The sequence below is a fragment of the Malaya genurostris genome, chromosome 3 (assembly GCF_030247185.1).
Source record: "Malaya genurostris strain Urasoe2022 chromosome 3, Malgen_1.1, whole genome shotgun sequence".
NCBI lineage: Eukaryota > Metazoa > Arthropoda > Insecta > Diptera > Culicidae > Malaya > Malaya genurostris.
Window position 1 is genome coordinate 16,041,188 of NC_080572.1, and position 20,033 is coordinate 16,061,220.

At 38.3% G+C, this 20,033-nt stretch overlaps 1 protein-coding gene across 1 annotated transcript in view; it reads right to left on the reverse strand.

The window, feature by feature from the left end:
• Positions 1-14,819, reverse strand: part of LOC131439622 (coatomer subunit beta') — a 174,355-nt gene extending 159,536 nt beyond the window's left edge. Inside the window, exon 1 of the mRNA XM_058610870.1 lies at positions 13,931-14,819. The gene's annotated coding sequence lies outside the window, so the exon portion shown is untranslated. The remainder of the gene's footprint in view (positions 1-13,930) is intronic.
• Positions 14,820-20,033: the final 5,214 nt, after the last annotated feature.

The following is a 20,033-nucleotide window of genomic DNA, read 5'->3' on the forward strand; positions in this document are numbered from 1 at the left end:
TATAGCTTCTTTTTTTTTACTAATTCAAAAACTACACACTAAACTGAAAGTATATAGTTCATACATAACAATTGTACTGTTCATAATGATTAAGAAGTTTCTTTTATGCAGATGTCCGGAGTATTATACACGCGAGCAATACAAATCACTTACGAATCGGGATCCCATGAATTGGTAATTAGTTTCATTGGATCCTTTGGTTACAAATATTCTTGAATGGCCAAAACAGTCCAAGAAGAATCTGTCGAACGATGCTAAGAGTCTTTTAGCTGGTTAAGAACATTGTCAGCTATCATAAAATAAATAAAAATAAATAAAAAATGAGTTTTGATCATACCTTTCTCTACCAGAAAATGACATAACTTAATTCGATTTGATGGAGACTGTCATGACAAAACAGTTACTAAACTATTCAATTTATATTCAATGTGCTCACAAAAATAATATTTTGTGGCAAGTACCATAGTAATGAATATATACTGAAATCTGATCTGAAATACAATGAACCTTATCATTGAAAATGTCAAGGACAAGGATATTTGAAAAGAACATATCTCGCCTGCAGACGATCGCAGACGAGTAATTCAACCATGGTATGAAAGCTCTTTTGAAGTAGTTTAATATGTGAGTAGTCTCATCTGCACCTTCCTGCGCCTTTTGACAATAGACTAGTTAGAACTTTACATAAAAAAAACATGAAAAACTGCTCTATTTCATTAAACTGAAATGATAGCAGCATAGTATGTTCGAGAAAGTTGTGTAGTTTTTAAAGATAAAAAACTTTGTATAACATGAAAAACTCATATAAATTGAAAATATATCTGCTTTCTTACAAAAACTGGTTTTTGGACACCCTTTTCAGAAAACACATTATATCTTGAATTACACTCAAGTTACGGAAATAGTACCTTCAGCAAACTTGTTTGAAATAACTTTCTGCACAACTTTGTTGAAGTAACTTCGCCCCTATGTTGGCCCTGAGCTAAAATGAAATGTTTATCTCACTTTTAGGGGGATTAATCACACAAATAAAATTCGCCAAAAGATGGTGTCTATCATTCTGAGCAACTTTGCTGAAGATACTGTACCTCAAAAACCACGATCCTATGAGTTATCATTCGTGCCGATATACTTTGTCTCCGGATTCCTTTTGCTGGAAAATCGATAGTAAATATGAGATACTTAGGATGCAGTTGGTTGCGATTATCTTGCCATTGTTATCAGATAGTTCCATATTGTCTTCATAAAACTTGTTTTTTTTTTTATTTTTTTTTATTCAATAATATAATATAATATTAAGGCACACTGCTTAAGCTCTAAGATGCCAAGGGTATTTACTAATCTTAATTATCGTCTAACTTAAAACTAGAGTAGTATCATTATGTAATATAGTATCTGGCGATCGGTAGTGGCCGGTGAATTGAATTTAGGATGAGATGATTCCAGATGGCGATGGTAATTTTCTATGTTGGCCGCATTCTTCGGTCCGTGAGGGTTCGCGGGAAACACCCCCAGGCTACGAAGGCCCGGCGGGTGGCCCGCATGCTGGTCATTGACTGGAGCGGTCTTCCGGTGATGGTGATGTTACGGAAGAGAATGAAAAAAAGAAGTAAATATTGTGGGAAACGGGGTAAAAAAGGGGTGTGGGAACAAAATGTTTGAAAACGACAGAGATCTAATTAGTTGCCATCGAGATGGTGAAAAAACAGGGAAAGGGGAACGAAAAAGTTAGTGACAAAAAAAAAGATCTTGTTAATTCCAATGAAGATGGTGGACAGGGACGGGGATCGAGAGAATCGGGCGGATGTTAGTGTCGAACCTGTAGGTGGAGATTATATTTTCTGAGCGAGGAATAACACATTACACTTGTATATCAATGTGTTTAAGGTACTGGTATATGAGAAGCATATATGAACTATCCCGACTCGCCAACACATCCCGAACCGGCACCTCAGGCGGTCTACCTCGGGCCCTGAGGGATTCCAGTAGCTTCGACCTGGCGTCACGATACTCTACGCACGACCACACGACATGCTCGATGTCCTGATAACCGTCGCCACAGGTGCAGAGCCCGTTCTCCACGATCCCGATACGCCGGAGATGTGCGTTGAATGTATAGTGATTTGACATGAGCCGTGACATAACGCGAATGAAATCACGACTCATGTTCATCCCCTTGAACCAAGGTTTCGTCGATACCTTAGGGATAATGGAGTGTAGCCATCGTCCCAGTTCGTCATTCGTCCATGAAGTTTGCCAACTTTCGAGAGTTTTCTGACGAGAAATACTGAAAAATTCATTGAAGCAGATTGGTCTTTCATAAATATCACCTTCCAATGCGCCCACTTTAGCCAATAAGTCTGCCTTTTCATTGCCCGGAATGGAACAATGCGAAGGGACCCAGACTAACGATATTAAATAAGACCGTTCAGATAAAGTTCTCAAATGTTCCCGTATTTTCCCCAGGAAATATGGGGGATACTTTCCTGGCTTCATTGCCCGGAGAGCTTCTATTGAACTTAGACTGTCCGTGACAATGAAGTAATGGTCTTTGGGCATGGTTTCAATGATCTCGAGGGTGTACTGAATAGCAGCTAATTCTGCGACGTAAACTGAAGCCGGATCACTGAGTTTGTAAGAAGCGGTGATGTTTTGATTGAAGATGCCGAAGCCTGTGGACTCGTTGATGTTTGATCCGTCAGTGTAAAACACCTTTTCACAGTTGACTGTTCTAAATTTATTATAAAAAATATTTGGGGCCACTTGAGGGCGCACGTGATCCGGAATTCCACGAATTTCTTCTCTCATGGATGTGTCGAAAAACACAGTAGAATCAGAAGTATCCAAGAAATGAGCACGGTTGGAAACAAACGAAGAAGGATTAATATTCTGAGCCATGTAATCAAAATACAAGGACATAAAACGGGTTTGAGAGTTAAGCTCAACTAACCTTTCGAAGTTTTCAATCACCAGAGGATTCAAAATGTCGCATCGAATGAGCAAACGATATGAGAGATCCCAGAACCGGTTTTTCAGTGGAAGAACGCCCGCCAGCACTTCGAGGCTCATCGTATGAGTCGATTGCATGCAACCCAAGGCAATACGCAAACAACGATACTGAATTCTTTCCAGCTTGATGAAATGAGTGTTCGCCGCGGATCGGAAGCAAAAGCATCCGTATTCCATCACGGACAATATCGTTGTTTGATACAACCTGATCAGGTCTCCTGGGTGGGCACCCCACCATGATCCGGTTATTGTACGAAGAAAGTTGATTCCCTGCTGGCATTTTTGTTTCAGATACCTAATGTGACATCCCCAGGTGCCTTTGGAGTCGAACCAGACCCCGAGATATTTAAATGTGAAGGCCTGAGCTATGGTTTCACCCCCTAGTTGAAGCTGTAATTGTGCTGGTTCTCGCTTCCTCGAAAATACAACCAGCTCAGTTTTCTCCGTAGAGAACTCGATACCCATTTGAAGAGCCCATGATGATAAGTTGTCGAGAGTATCTTGTAATGGTCCTTGGAGATCGGCAGCTTTGGGTCCTATAATAGACACAACGCTGTCGTCGGCAAGTTGTCTTAGCGTGCAAGATGTGTTGATACATTCATCGATATTACTTACGTAAAAATTGTATAAAAGGGGGCTTAAGCATGAGCCCTGAGGAAGACCCATGTAGCTGAATCGTATTGTCGACAAATCACCATGCGCAAAGTACATGTGTTTCTCAGACAATAGATTATGTAAAAAGTTGTTCAAAACTGGCGAAAGACCATGCTGATGCAACTTCTCAGATAGGATATTTATAGAAACTGAGTCAAAAGCCCCCTTAATGTCTAGGAAAACTGATGCCATTTGTTCTTTACGAGCAAATGCCATTTGAATTTCTGTTGAGAGCAACGCAAGACAATCGTTCGTTCCTTTGCCCCTGCGGAAACCAAATTGTGTATCTGAAAGTAAACCATTAGTTTCGACCCAATTGTCTAGACGAAACAGAATCATTTTTTCGAACAATTTCCGGATACAGGAAAGCATAGCAATCGGCCGATACGAATTGTGATCGGAGGCTGGTTTCCCTGGTTTTTGAATGGCGATAACTCTGACTTGTCTCCAGTCGTGTGGGACAATATTACCCGTGAGGAACTTGTTGAATAAATTCAGCAAGCGCCTTTTGGCGGGGTCAGGCAGATTTTTCAACAAGTTGAATTTTATTCTGTCTAATCCCGGGGCTTTATTGTTACATGACAAAAGTGCAAGTGAGAGCTCTACCATCGAAAACGGTGATTCGTTTGTATTTGGTGTCGCGGCGCGGGTGATCTTCTGTTCCGGAACAGAGTCTGGGCATACTTTTTTAGCGAAATCGAATATCCAGCGGTTGGAGTATTCCTCGCTTTCATTCGTGGTGTTATGATTGCGCATTCGTCGGGCTGTGTTCCAAAGAGTGCTCATAGATGTTTCTTTCGTTAAGCCGTCTATAAACCGACGCCAGTAACCGCGTTTCTTGGCTCTAATCAAGTTCTTAGTTTTAACGTCTAACGCCGCGTAATTCCGGTAATTATCAGGTGTTCCATTTTTTCTGAATTTTTTATACGCGGAGGCTCTCTCCGCGTTTAAATTTGTGCACTCTTTGTCCCACCACGGGTTGGGAGGACGGATGTTAGTTTTTGCGCCGGGTACACGTTTCGTCTGAGCTTGAATCGCAGTATCGAGAATCAAGCCAGCCAAAAACGTATACTCTTCCTCCGGAGGAAGTTGTTGAGTTCTTTCAAGTTTCTCAGATATCGAGGTCGCATAGCTATTCCAATCAATATTTCGTGTGAGGTCATACGAAACATTGATTGTCTTCGATGGTTTTGAGCCGCTGGTGATTGATATTACGATCGGTAGATGATCACTACCGTGGGGATCAGGAATTACCTCCCACGTGCAATCCAACCGTAGCGATGTCGAGCAAAGGGATAAATCCAGCGCACTTGGTCTTGCTGGTGGTGCAGGAATCCGTGTCATTTCTCCCGTATTCAAGATTGTCATATTGAAGTTGTCGCAAATATCATGGATCATAGCTGATCTGTTATCGTCGTGAAGACAGCCCCATCCCGTACCGTGTGAGTTAAAGTCTCCTAAAACCAACGTCGGTGCGGGAAGGAGCTCTATGATATTACTGAGCCACCGATGCCCAACCAAGGCTCTAGGGGGAATGTAGATGGAAGCAATACAAAGGTCCTTACCTTTGATTGTAACATGACATGCGACAACTTCAATACCTGGTATCGAGGGGAGGTTAATTCGATAAAAAGAATAGCACTTTTTGATCCCTAAAAGTACTCCTCCATAGGGATCATCTCGATCCAGGCGAATAATGTTAAAATCGTGGAAGTTTAAGGATATTTCAGAAGTTAGCCAAGTTTCGCACAATGCAAATGCGTCACATTTCAGATTATTTACTAGAAATTTAAAAGAATCTATTTTTGGGATGATACTTCTGCAATTCCACTGTAAAACAGTGATTAGATCCGTGACCTCGGTGGATGATTTAGCCATCGAAGGATACAATCGCTGAGAGAAGGGGCCAATTTGCAGTCAACTGCTTCAAATATGTTTTTACTGTTGGCATGAAAGCAATTAAAATGCTTCTAAGAGGGTCTGAAATATTGAAAGTTGTAAAAATCCAGTCCACAACATCAGAGAACTTGATAAGTCCAGCACCTAGTTGGTTCTCTGGTAGATTTTCTGGGACGCTTGGGGATTTTGTAGTCCCGGGAAGTCGTGGGAATTCCATCTCGGAATTGAGTTTTCCGAGACCAGGAGCTTTTTGCTTCGGTGTTGTGTCCCGATTCCCGTTAGCTGTAACTTTTCGAAGCCCTTCGGAAGACACCTTCGAACCCTTACTAGGTAGCTTATGAGAGGATTTATTTATTCTTTTCCTACAGCTATGAGGGACCGCCGAAGATGGACCTTCCAAAGGGTCGTCAGAATCGCTCTCGTCAGTTGACAAGCAGGCATATGGGTTCGTTGTCTGTTTAGGAGGGGTGGCACTTTTAAGCATCTCTGCGAAAGAACGCTTGGAGTGCTCCTTTAGGGAACGCTTCATTCGATCACCTCGCAGTTTGTAAGCGGGACAATCAGAGAGGTCATGCGGACCCTCCTTACAGTAGAGACACTTTTCAGCATCCTTACCGCAAGAGCCGTCCGCATGAGCTTCCCCACAGTTAGCACAACGTGGCTTATTGCTGCAATGGGTAGCTGTATGCCCCAGTTTTTTGCAATTAGTACAGTTCATTACTCGGGGTACGAATAGGCGAACAGGCAAACGAACCCGGTCCAAGAGGATGTAGTTGGGCAAAGCAGAACCGGCGAAGGTCACACGATAAGAGTCTGATTGGGGATAGGACTTTGTTCCATCCCCGGCGATCGATACTGAATGCAATCGCTTGCAATCCAGTATCTTGACATTCTTAAGTGAGGGGTCTTTAAAACAACCCGCCCCGTACTTAAGAACGTCCTCGCAAGTCAAACTCGAATCGGTGACCACACCGTCGATTTCTACTTCGCGAGCTGGCACGTAGACGCGGTACTCCCGCGTAAAAGGATCATTTTGAACGAGCTCATTAGCCTGTTTTGAACTGGTAAACAGGACCCTGAGCTTGTCTGGACGTATCTTATCAAAACTTTTTATAGTATTGTATCGCGAGGACAGGTCCCGCGATATTTTTAAAATATTTAATTTTTTTTCTTTCGATTTGGTCCGGAAATAAACCGCATAAGGACCGGCCGGTAGTGCGAGCCCATCCGGATAGCTCTTTATGCGAGACTTTTTATAGTCAAGGGAAGTCTCCATTTGATCATCGGGAACGGGGGGGTCAGAATTTAGACTAGACATGTTGCGGAGCTACCTCCGCACAGAATTAAGTGAATCGGGGAGAAATAGAACAGTCGAATGCAGGAAGGAAAAAAAACTAAATAATGATACTTAACTTAAATCCAACGTGGGCCACCAAGGCCTAGCCCTCGTCGATCGGCGTATCGCCGCTGCGATGGTGTGCAAAAAACCTCCGAGAGGAAAAAGCACACTCTTTTTTAATCCGCACAGTGATATCACGTACACCGCTGGGCCTGTTTTGATCGATCGAACAATCACCGGCTAACGGTACTGTTTCGATCGTCCGCTCACAACAATACACTGCTTCAGTATATAATGTGCATAAAACCTCTCACAGGAAAAAGCACTATTGTCTATTACACAATAGCGATCTAGTTTTGATCGTCCGGTCACTTTATCACACACGGCACTGGTTTTCAACGCTTTCGCAGTAAACACAAAGCACGTCCGTTCACTCGGAAGGTTGAAACGGCAATGACAGTTCATAAAACTTGTTGTACTTGCAACAATTGTTTGATTTGTGCACTCGATTTTCTAAGAGATGCACAGTGGTTCAAAAGCGCAATTTCACGCTCTTGATTAATAACTCATAGGATCATGGTTTTTGAGGTACAGTATCTTCAGCAAAGTTGCTCAGAATGATAGACACCATCTTTTGGCGAACTTTATTTATGTGATTAATCCCCCTAAAAGTGAGATAAACATTTTATTTCAGCTCAGGGCCAACATAGGGGCTAAGTTACTTCAACAAAGTTGTGCAGAAAGTTATTTCAAACAAGTTTGCTGAAGGTACTATTCCCGTAACTTGAGTGTAATTCAAGATATAATGTGTTTTCTGAAAAGGGTGTCCAAAAACCAGTTTTTGTAAGAAAGCATATATATTTTCAATTTATATGAGTTTTTCATGTTATACAAAGTTTTTTATCTTTAAAAACTACACAACTTTCTCGAACATACTATGCTGCTATCATTTCAGTTTAATGAAATAGAGCAGTTTTTCATGTTTTTTTATGTATAGTTCTAACTAGTCTATTGTCAAAAGGCGCAGGAAGGTGCAGATGAGACTACTCACATATTAAACTACTTCAAAAGAGCTTTCCAACCGTGGTTGAATTACTCGTCTGCGATCGTCTGCAGGCGAGATATGTTCTTTTCAAATATCCTTGTCCTGGACATTTTCAATGATAAGGTTCACTGTATTTCAGATCAGATTTCAGTATATATTCGTTACCATGGAAACTTTCACAATAAAAGGATTTTATGGACATCGAAGTCTACAAATAGAAAAGTTTAGCAATAATTACAGACGGTTTTTTGAAAGTAACTGTCCGACGTTTTTTTTTAAAGTGAGATAAGAAGCCACGACATTGAAAAAAGGCAATTATCATGTCGAATTACGTTATGTCATTCTTTGGTATGTTTTTTTTTCTATAGAAAAGCTCTGCGGATAAATATCCTCTATTCATCAATTAAAGTGGAGATCGATAAACTCTTGCTATATTGTACTGTTCATAATGATTAAGAAGTTTATTTTATGCAGATGTCCGGAGTATTATACACGCGAGCAATACAAATCACTTACGAATCGGGATCCCATGAATTGGTAATTAGTTTCATTGAATCCTTTGGTTACAAATATTCATGAATGGCCAAAACAGTCCAAGAAGAATCTGTCGAACGATGCTAAGAGTCTTTTAGCTGGTTAAGAACATTGTCAGCTATCATAAAATAAATAAAAATAACTAAAAAATGAGTTTTGATCATACCTTTCTCTACCAGAAAATGACATAACTTAATTCGATTTGATGGAGACTGTCATTACAAAACAGTTACTAAACTATTCAATTTATATTCAATGTGCACACAAAAATAATATTTTGTGGCAAGTACCATAGTAATGAATATATACTGAAATCTGATCTGAAATACAATGAACCTTATCATTGAAAATGTCAAGGACAAGGATATTTGAAAAGAACATATCTCGCCTGCAGACGATCGCAGACGAGTAATTCAACCATGGTATGAAAGCTCTTTTGAAGTAGTTTAATATGTGAGTAGTCTCATCTGCACCTTCCTGCGCCTTTTGACAAAAGACTAGTAAGAACTTTAGATAAAAAACATGAAAAACTGCTCTATTTCATTAAACTGAAATGATAGCAGCATAGTATGTTCGAGAAAGTTGTGTAGTTTTTAAAGATAAAAAACTTTGTATAACATGAAAAACTCATATAAATTGAAAATATATCTGCTTTCTTACAAAAACTGGTTTTTGGACACCCTTTTCAGAAAACACATTATATCTTGAATTACACTCAAGTTACGAGAATAGTACCTTCAGCAAACTTGTTTGAAATAACTTTCTGCACAACTTTGTTGAAGTAACTTAGCCCCTATGTTGGCCCTGAGCTAAAATGAAATGTTTATCTCACTTTTAGGGGGATTAATCACACAAATAAAATTCGCCAAGAGATGGTGTCTATCATTCTGAGCAACTTTGCTGAAGATACTGTACCTCAAAAACCACGATCCTATGAGTTGATGATGATGATGATGATGATGATGATGATGGTCCCACCTCATACCCCTACAAAGGTGTGAGCAGAACGAGTTATCTAAATGATAATTAATATTTTGCACATATCTTAACCAGTAAACAAAACAAAACGATCTGATCAATCTAGCAGGTATTGATTCTTCTTCAAAAGAACGACTGACCACAAAATAACATTCAAATATTTCGGATTTACTATCCAGGGTTAATCAAGAAAATTTCCAACCCGGGAAGATCCTTGATCACATCAGGAATCGAACCCGATATCTTTACCAGTATCAGACAGTAATTCACCTGGCCCTTCCCGCCGGACCAGTTCATCGCTACACACATCAGCTACGATGGAGTAACGAGACTGCGGATGAGCAGAGCCAAGCCCAGTTCCATCAACAACTGTCGATCCCAATTAATCTCCCGAATCAATTCCTTAAATTATTAATCAAACCTTGCGATCAAGGTCAAGAGCAAACTTAACACACTGAATGCTAAGGCTCTTCGGCCAGTCCTATTCGCTTTCCAAATAGTCACTACCTGCTTCGCGCGCGAGGCTCAAACGTTTGTAGACTGCTCATTATTTTTAACTCTCAAACAAACTAAAAATCCATCATCATCATACCGAACATAGTAACTTAATTCGTCTCACAATAATATATAAAAAGAAAAAGAAAATACAATCTTCGTAATACGTAAAAAAAACAAAAAATCTAAAAAATTTGAACTAACTAACTAAATATTTGCTTACAAAGCGGACTTTATGTGTGAAATACATAACCTTTTGAACTCCACCAATGTCGCCGCGCGCTTGATTTCTCTAGGCATCGAATTGAAAAAACTTATTCCCTTGTACAACAATGAGTTTTGCGATCTGGCTAACAGAAAGCTTGGTGTTCTAGCATCAGATGCGTTTCTAGTATTGTACCTATGCAAATCAGTTCCTTTTTTCAATTCGATCACACAAATATCGAGGCAGCATGTCGTTTAATATCTTGAAAATAAATACCATGGTTAAGTAGTAAATTCTCTGTTTCACTGAAAGCCATTGTAATGCGTTCAGTAGAAAACCTGACGAGGTATATCTACTACATTTTAGAATTAATCGCATGATTTTATTTTGCAGTCGCTGTAATCTCAAGATTTGTGTGTTATTAGCAAGAAACAGAATGGATGGGCAAAAGTCAATGTGTGGTGAAATGACTGTTTTATACAAAAGAATCTTACTATGGGTCGTTAAGTCATTTTTCAAACGACATAATACACCATACTTTTTGGCAATCTTCTTGATGACGTTATTGATATGAGATTTGAATGTTAACTTTTCATCAATTATGACTCCAAGATACTTCATTTCTCTAACGCGATCAATAGTTTCACCATCAATTTCCACATTGGCGTCATGACCGGTGCTAACAGAAGAAATAACCATATATTTAGTTTTCGCGACGTTTAGTTTCAGTTGCTTAAATTTTAACCATCGAACCAGCGAACTTAGATCCTCGTTTAAATGTGCAACAGCTTCATTGAAATCTTTAGCCGTAATGAACAGAACAGTATCATCAGCAAACAAATTTATATCACAGAAACGTAATACTCGCTTCATATCATTAATATACATAATAAATAGAATAGGACCTAACACACTTCCCTGAGGCACACCAAGTGAATTACCGAGGGAACTAGACACTACATCGTTAAAAACAGTCTTTTGAGATCTACCACATAAATAGTTTTCAAACCATTCATGTGCCATTCCCCCGATGCCAAAACGCCGCAATGTCTGCAACAATAAAGGTCTTGAAATTGTTTCAAAGGCTCTCTTCAGATCCAAGAACACAGCAAAAATACTCTCTTTGGCTTCGATTTTCTCCTTCCAGAGTGACCCTTACGATATCCCGATTGTTCCGGTATTAGCAAACTGTTAGAGTTCAAATAGTTAATCAGCTGATCTTTAACAACAAGTTCCAGAATTTTTTCCAGTGTGTGCAGCATGTTAATGGGACGGTACTCCTCGGCTTTATCCGTTCCAGTAACCTTGGGGATAGGAACCACCAGAGATTCCTTCCACACTTCTGGCACGTGCCCCGTGTACAACGATTCATTTACCAAATCCAGTAGATCGTGTCCGATAACATGAAAGCAATCCTGTATCACCTTTGAGTTTACATTGTCAATACCAGTCGATTTTCCCAAATTGAAACAAATATTTTTCAATTGTTCAAAAGTGATTGGTTGAAATTCATCAAGTCTACAATAGTTATTCATCGGCTGTGTTATTTCAACAGGTTCACCAACCAATTCAATACTTTGATTGATCTGCTGAACACTATTTCTGAAATAACTGTTGAACTTTTCAGATACAATTTGTTCTGTGTGCTCTTCTATACCGTTAAAAGTTATTGTTTTCGATGCACTATGTGTAGGCTTGATCAACTGTTTGAGAATTTTCCATAACTCTCTGCTGTTTTGTTGATTTTGATTGATCTTCCTCTGTATGTATTCACATCTAGTCTTCTTCAGGGCCCGTGAATAAATATTTCGTGCTTGTGTATATCTACTCCATCAATTAAGAGCGTGAAATTGCGCTTTTGAACCACTGTGAGATGGCTGGATCGATTTTCATAAACTTAGATTCAAATGAAAGGTCTCTTGGTCCCATAGATTGCTATTCAATTGAACCCGTATCGAAATTCCGGTTCGGAAGTGACGGAGTAAAATGTAAAAAAAATGAAAATGCGCTCGATTTTCTTTGCTTAAGGGCTGAGGCCAGTAGGTCGTGTATAATCACGTGGCTCGCTCTGCGTATTACATTTCCCTCCATGCTCTCTCGCCAATGTGCAAAATGACTCTCGGGTGGCCAAGAAACTTTTGATATTTTCGATTACAAGTTTGACTACATCACATAAAATCCAATAAAGCTACCGCTTGTTTGGCAGTTTTGCTGAACCGATTTCATTTCTCTCTCATGTTTCGTTACGTTACCAGGAAACAAGAGCAGAAAAATGGTGCGTCTATAGAAATCGACTTATCCTCACAAAAATCACATTCAATTCATTTTTATCGCGACTAATGCACTAATCGCATTCAAAATAAATTATCTAGACAAGTTGCCACAAGTTTAAAGACGGTGTTTTCAGCTATGCAATTTTTCCTTCAGAAAAAAAGACTTTCCCGACCGCTAAAGTCAAATTTTCACAAAATAATCTAAACTAATTTTCTAAAAGCTTGTCAGTTGGGTTTTTTGATATTCGTCACCGTTTCTGAGAAAATCAGATTTGTAGCGTGAAAATGGCTCTCTAAAACGCCCTAAAACACACTGGCCTCAGCTCTTAACCGATTTTATTTAATTTTCAAGTTCAAGATCTTATAGTCCTACAGCCTGCTATTGAATTTCATATGTTCCGAAGTAATGGGGTAAAATGTGCAAAATGAACTAAAAAATTGCACTAGATTATTTCATAGACCGCTCATCTGATTTTCACAAGCTTAGATTCAAATGAAAGGTTTTACAATTCCACATAATTCTACTGAATTTCATCCGGACACGACTTCCGGTTCTAGAATTCTAGAAATGATAAAATCCCGGGTAAAAGTGATTTGAAAACCAATAACAAATTTTATTATTATTAAAAACCAAACATCTCAATGGTAGAAATTAACATTATTCAGTTTGAAATAATACTTAAAATATCAAAAATCAAAACAAAGTCTACATGAGGAAATAGCAACAAAATAAAAATTGTGTCATTGTAACATCAAAGCAAGAACAAAATAGTTATAGAAGATGAATTTTCCAGTAATTTGATATTTTAGCATTGAGAATAGTATTATATCATAAGAATTTCTCTTATCGAATTATACGATTGTAATGAAATGACTACAATCGTATAATCGAAAAAGTTCATTCTTAGACAATTTTGTTGAAAAACTCTAACACCAATTATTTTCAAACTAATCTATATATTGTACATTTCAAAAATTCAAATGCCAATTATTTTTTAATTAATCTGAATATTTTACACTACAAATCCAACCAATACCGATAAAATTCTCGGTATGGAACGTATACATATTTTCGTACAAATTCAATAAATAAAATTTATTGAAAAACGTAAAAAACGTATTCATTTCCAAGAAACAACCATCGTCACCAGGGCCAAGAAACAACGTCAAGCTTGATTAGTGTTGTGCGTGTCCTTCTCGAAGCCGTGGTTCAAGGAACACACACGATGCACACCGTTGTACTGCTGCAGCAGTACTTCAAAACATGAAGGCCACAATTCTCGGTTGCATTCGCATTGGACAAGGGACACGGTTCAAAAAGTACGAAAAAAAAGACTGACGGCTTTGGGGCTAGCCGACTGGAAAAATGTAAACAGAACCAGGCAACTAACTTTCTGCCCCGTAAACTGCGAAACCAGCCAGACACGGTTCCACTCCGGCTGTCAGGGCAGATAGGAAGAAGGAAAATGGCAGAAATTTCGAAATTCGAGAGTACTCACCGGCAGCAGTGGGGAGCCCTTCGAGAGGTCCCGAAGAAGACGATGATTTTGACGGATTTCTTCTGCTTCTGCGGATTCTGTTCACTGTCCGTCGTTCGTTCCCGTCTGCTTGCTTGCCTGTTTGGTTCACGGGTTCAAATTTTCAGGGTCACTGATCATCAAATCACTTGGAAGAAACGCACTTACTTACTGGCTCTATACTGGTTTGACTTTATTTGTTATTTGCACTCAAACAATAACATAGCTGGAATTGGAGAGAGAGAGAGTTCGGATCTATGATTCCTCAAAGGAGTACTTTTATCTTCCGGTACCGACAATCAAAACTGTTGATTGTAGTCGCCCGTAAGCAAGTTCCCAAAATTGTCTTTTTTGCACACCGTTTGCTTCACACAACGAGGGGGTGAAATTAAATTATTTGAACCATAATCAACGAGCTGATACTAATCGAATCAAGTCCCTGAACTTGGAAACCGGCAGCGGAACAGCACTACGACGTCCCGGAGTAACCACGAGAGCAAATCGAATAAATCTTTCTACTCTACTGCACTTGGGGAAACCCCTGGCTTGAATGAATAATCAATTCTCCGTCCGGCGCTTCGAAAGCTGCTGGGAAACCTGTCGACCAGCTGGTTGTTTGCCTTTTTGCCGCCTGGTTGATTCTGATGAACGCACCGCCGCGACTCGTCGGCTTAGACCAGACCAGATCCGAGCGGAACTAGCTTCGGGATTTCCTACGGTAGGACACTATTAACCGACACACCGACAAACTCGTCGGAGTCGTCCAGTCCAACCCTGACGGATACACGGTTGGTTCGGTGGAGGTAAATCCTGCGTCCAAAAGGCCGTCGCACAAAACTTCAGGCAGAGCCAGAGAATTCACACTCCGTTTGGTACCGAGGAACGATAAATACAGAAACACATGTACCGATGTGCAGTCATCCGCAGTCGAAAAAGGAACTATTCATCTGTGCTTTTTGTTTTGATTTGACTTGAGAGTAGAGCGGTGTTGTTGTTGGTTTTACACGGAAGGGGGGGTTTGCTTTTAGCGCAGCCGGGACTTCTTATGTATACGGACTACATATCTAGATATGTATTCTGCGCAAATGATCGAAAAATATGCATACCGCCGGTTGTCTTGTGCTCCCTGGAAAGAGCACATGGACTGCTATTTGCGTATATGTTTACCACAACCACCATTAACCACCAACATTGCCAGCAGAAACAAACACAGCCAGCAACGGCATCGATGATGGCAATAATGATGGTGATGATAGTAATACCGATTTCATCCCTCTGGCTAAGAGTATGTATATACGTCACGACACATCACCCAATGGACCACCCACCACCACCCATCGAGGCAATCCTTTACTGTAACTAGAACTGGTGTTAGTTTTTAACATCAATGTGCGCATACACGCACATTTTGAAAGATACCACAGCGATGGGAATAGTAGCAACAACAGCAAGTAGGCAGGAGAAGAATCATTGCTAGTATCGTGCAAGCAGTCATCTTGGTCCGATCAGTCCCACCAACGCCGCGGTCGTCGTCGTTGTCTTCGGACGATTGGCGGTCTCACTCGCTCTGAACGAAGATCCATTCTACAACTTCAAAGATCACTCCCGCATTGAGGATCTTTGAGTTTGGCGTACACAAAGGAACTACTATGGATGAGGCTGGGGTCTGGTGGAAATGTTTGTGGCAATAACGATAATTTTGGCGTCTGTGTACCGACAGGAAAATTGGGACTTTGTGAAACAATCGTTCATTAATAAAGACGTTTTAACCTAGTGCAGTGGTAAATTAATGAAGTTTACGTTTCTCAGAAAAAATCAACTAAAAAAAGATATCGTGATTGCGAACAATATATTATAAGTTTTCCTTAACTAATGCATTGAAACATTTTTATACGTAGAAAGATATCACAGTGATAAAAAATAAATTACTTTTATAATAAGCTTAATGTGAAACTTTTTTATTGAGAAGCTACGAATGTGCAGGTTTAAAATATCAACACGATCTAAATCACTGATATCCTAAATCTTATCTTCATGGAACTGTTATTGTAGAGCTTCGATGTATTTTTTCTAAGCATTAGGTTGAAATCAGTAAATAGTGAAATAGGAAAAGTTCGTTTGACTACTCATTCAGTAGCTGTGTGGGTAAGAAAAGCAAAAATAACCAACTGAATAACTGAATAAACGTTTTTAAGACAGTTATGCGAACTTCATAAGCTAATGTCCGTATTATATATTAGCAACATACAAAAAGTCAGTGTTCCCCATCAGGCGAATTATCAAAGGGCAAACCTGGATGAACAAATCAAACAACTATTAGAAAAGTTCAGTGTTTTGTAGTTTGATTTATTTCGAGTGAAATTAAATCAAAATTTTGAACATTTAGAATGCTTATTTTTGATTTGTTAATGCTGGTTTTATTTTTCAGTAGTTCATTGCCGTTATTACTTTTCGTTTCTTGTTATCATTACTCCCGAGTAACTAAAGAAAATAACTAAAATAAGAACACTTAAGTAGATAACATCATGTAGTTTTGTGAATGATATACAGGGTTTTAAATGTTTTAAAGTTCTTTGGAAAACGACAAAAACCAAATACAAGTGTTCTAGTTAGTTTGTAGATATGTAATGAAAAAAATGTCATAAAATCAAGAAGGTTGTCCAAATTCATCAACAGAAGCTGAATTCGAATTCAATAGCGTCGGCCAGTTTTTGGCGAACCGCTCCTTCTGCGACATATCTTGTATAAAAATGCACACATCTACACAACGTTCCGTCAGCTTTATTTTCTTACTTGTAATTATGAAGTTGTATTCTATCAGTTTGCATTATCCTATAATAACATAATATTATACAAACTGATTGATGTGAATCTCAATGTTGGAAACGATTTCCTTTTCCTGTTCAATCGAGGCAGCAAACTCCCAACTCTCTAATTTAAAGGTTTTAGATCAAACAGATTGATTTATTGATTCTTTGGAAAAGTTTCAGTCTAAGAATGGTAAATATTATAATGCAATGGAACGCTGTCTTGATGATTTTCTGTGAATGACAAAAAAAAAAGTTCACAAAAAAGCATATATAACTCCCATAACTAGAACTAAAAATTCCAATTATAAATTAAGGTTTAACCATAAATAAAGATGCGTTCTTGTTTCATATCCAAGGTTGACGGCTCAATGCATATGGGGGTGTTGGTATGTTTGAACCGCAGCAAGTTATGTACGCTAGAAATTGTACGGGTAGGATTTCGATTCTATGAGAGAGTAAATTGAATCATGCTTCCAGAAAAACAGCGTCATGAATGATAGTCCTGATACCACTATTCGTTTTATCATATTTCGAAGTGATTTATGCGTAACTCATGTTAAAGCGATTAGTATAACCTCAGGTGATTTTTTGTATTTTATGTCTGTTATTCATTTATGCAGTATAGGGTGCTCCATCATTTACGTCGGTATGTAAGCATTGAATAACTATGAGAAAAAAATAACCGATTTCTTTAAGTAATGTATTTTTATTCAGTTTGGTTCCTTGCAATTTTTGGACTAGTTTTTGGAAACAATGTTAATCAAGTTGCCACCTTTATCAACAATTAAAAATGACTCCTTTTTTCTTTTATTTAAATTGATTTCAGGTGTTGTCCTTTTGGCAATGTCACATAAAACACGTTGCACCAAAATATTGTCTAAACTTTGTTTTCGCTTATTGCGGTGAGAAATACATTCCAACTTCATCAATATAGCCAAGATCCAACACCTTTTGGAAATCATATGTGTGCAATCAAATCAAACATTTTATATCAAAATTAGAGAAAAAATACTACTGTGTTCGAAAAACGAACGAAGCTGAGAGTTGTTATTTTCAACCAGTTCTTTTTGTATGGGAAGTAGCTCTGTTTTTTAACATCTATGCTGTATAACAAGTCAAAAAGTAATAACAATTTGAGGTGCGCATGTTTTTTGGCGACGGCAAAAGTGAGGTTAAGACCAGAATTATGGGCCAATAGCGACGGGCTTTTGTATCACGATAGTACGCCGTCTGTCACTGCATGTGAGTATTTCGCCATAAATTCTACAAAAATTGGTCCACAGTCACCGAATTCGCCTGGTTTGGATTCGTGTGAGTTCTGGCTCTTCTCCAAACACAAAAAACTTGTCCGTAGAACGTGGTGAGTTATGTTTGATGAGCTGCAGATATCCGCGATTCTTACACAGTTTTGTAGTAGTACCTGCGTAAGTGATATATTTCGAACAGAGAAAAATATTGTGTTTTATGTTCAATACGTTCTAGTTTCATAGTTCTTTTTCAGCTTTGTATGCATTGAATTGAAAAATGGTAATTGCTTAAAACGATCTTATTTGAATACTTTTGGAAATGTAATTTTTAATTCTCAATTACCCGTAAACCAACATTTCATTAATTTATTACTCAGACCATTTTATTTCGTTGGATTCAAGTAGCGTTATCATTTATTATTACTGTTTGAATGAAATTTTCAACTCTCGTGGGCATTAGTGACATTGTTTACAGGTTCATAAAACACTTTTTGTAACGACAATAGATCTACTATAAATATAACTGCATTCACTTGGAATACCTTGAACTGATGGTAAATACATACTTACATATATACTTTTTTCTTTATTTTTAATGATTAAGTGTAGTAGTCAATATTTCTTTTTTTGTGGCGATATTTACCTAACATACAGGCATAAATTGAAGACTAACTGAAATATACTTTCTTAACTTTAACAATCTAACAGAGTGAATGTTCGTGGAAGTAATTCTTCTAGAAAGCATTTTTCAATCTTCCTATTTCAATAGTTTAAAATCACCTTGAAGTTCCATTATTTCATATTATTTAGTATCTTCATTATCTAGCCTTTTTTATACAAAAAGTTATGAGCAAAATATAAACATCAATTTTTCTTCTCAAAGAAAAACTACAAGAAACCTGTTTCAATCCATCTAGTGGAGTGATGATGCCCTTCTCATACTACTCATACTTGCATCAAAATTACTCAGAGATTCTTCGAAAACTTTTCATTGAATCCTGAATAGTGAAAAGATAGTTATTTGGGCATAAACTAATATAACCTATAAATATAAACGATTTATTAATTTTAGTTGGTTTGACGTAAAGTTGCCATAAATAAGTTCAATTTTTGCAATGACTGAGTGGAAACATATATTGCAGAAGCAAAATGAATGAAAAACTTAACAGAAAGATGATTTTTAGGAAAAAGATACTGTCTCAGAGCGTCTCAAAAAATCATCTTTTCTGTCAAATTTAGATTACCTATTCTATTTTCTGCATTGTGGCGTTAATGGTTTGAGTCGGATTTTGATCAAACTCAATAGCAGCGTAAGAGACTTAGAGATCTTTTATTTGAGCCTAAATTTGTAAAAATCGGTTCGTTCTCTGAGAAAATCGAGTGAATGACAATTTGCAGTTTTAAAAACACTTCACCCTGTAGTTCCGGAAGTCGGATTTGAACAAAATAGAATAGCAACCTACGAGACCATTAAACGTTTCATTTGATGAAATGAGTTTTCAAAATCAGTGTTCAATTCAACCTGTTTATAGAGCACTTCGTGAATTTTATGGTGCATAATGTTATTTTGAGAAATAGACCGGTGAATTGGCCTCCGCATTCGTGTGATTTGAAGTCACTAAATTAAAAAGTTTTGACCATACAATCTACAATGTTTCTCAAGTTACGATGAAACATTTAGCACAAACATGAAAACATGTACAATCCGATGGTTTGCAATTCAATGAAACAAAATCATTTTCACATTTGCTAGAATAATCGAAATATATAGAAGATTGGGGGTGCACAGTATTGATTATGACAATGTTAAATATAAAATCCATGTGTACATGGTGGACAATGCCATAGAAGTACGCGTGCATGACCTTCCCCCGCAGACCAGCGATGGGTATGTTCGGGAAAGTATGTCGCAGTACGGTGAAGTTCTTTCCATCGAAAAGGAAGTATGACGGAATTTTTTCCTGGGTATCCGGAATGGCGTGCGAGTGGTACATATGCAACTACGTAAAGCAATTCCATCACACATCA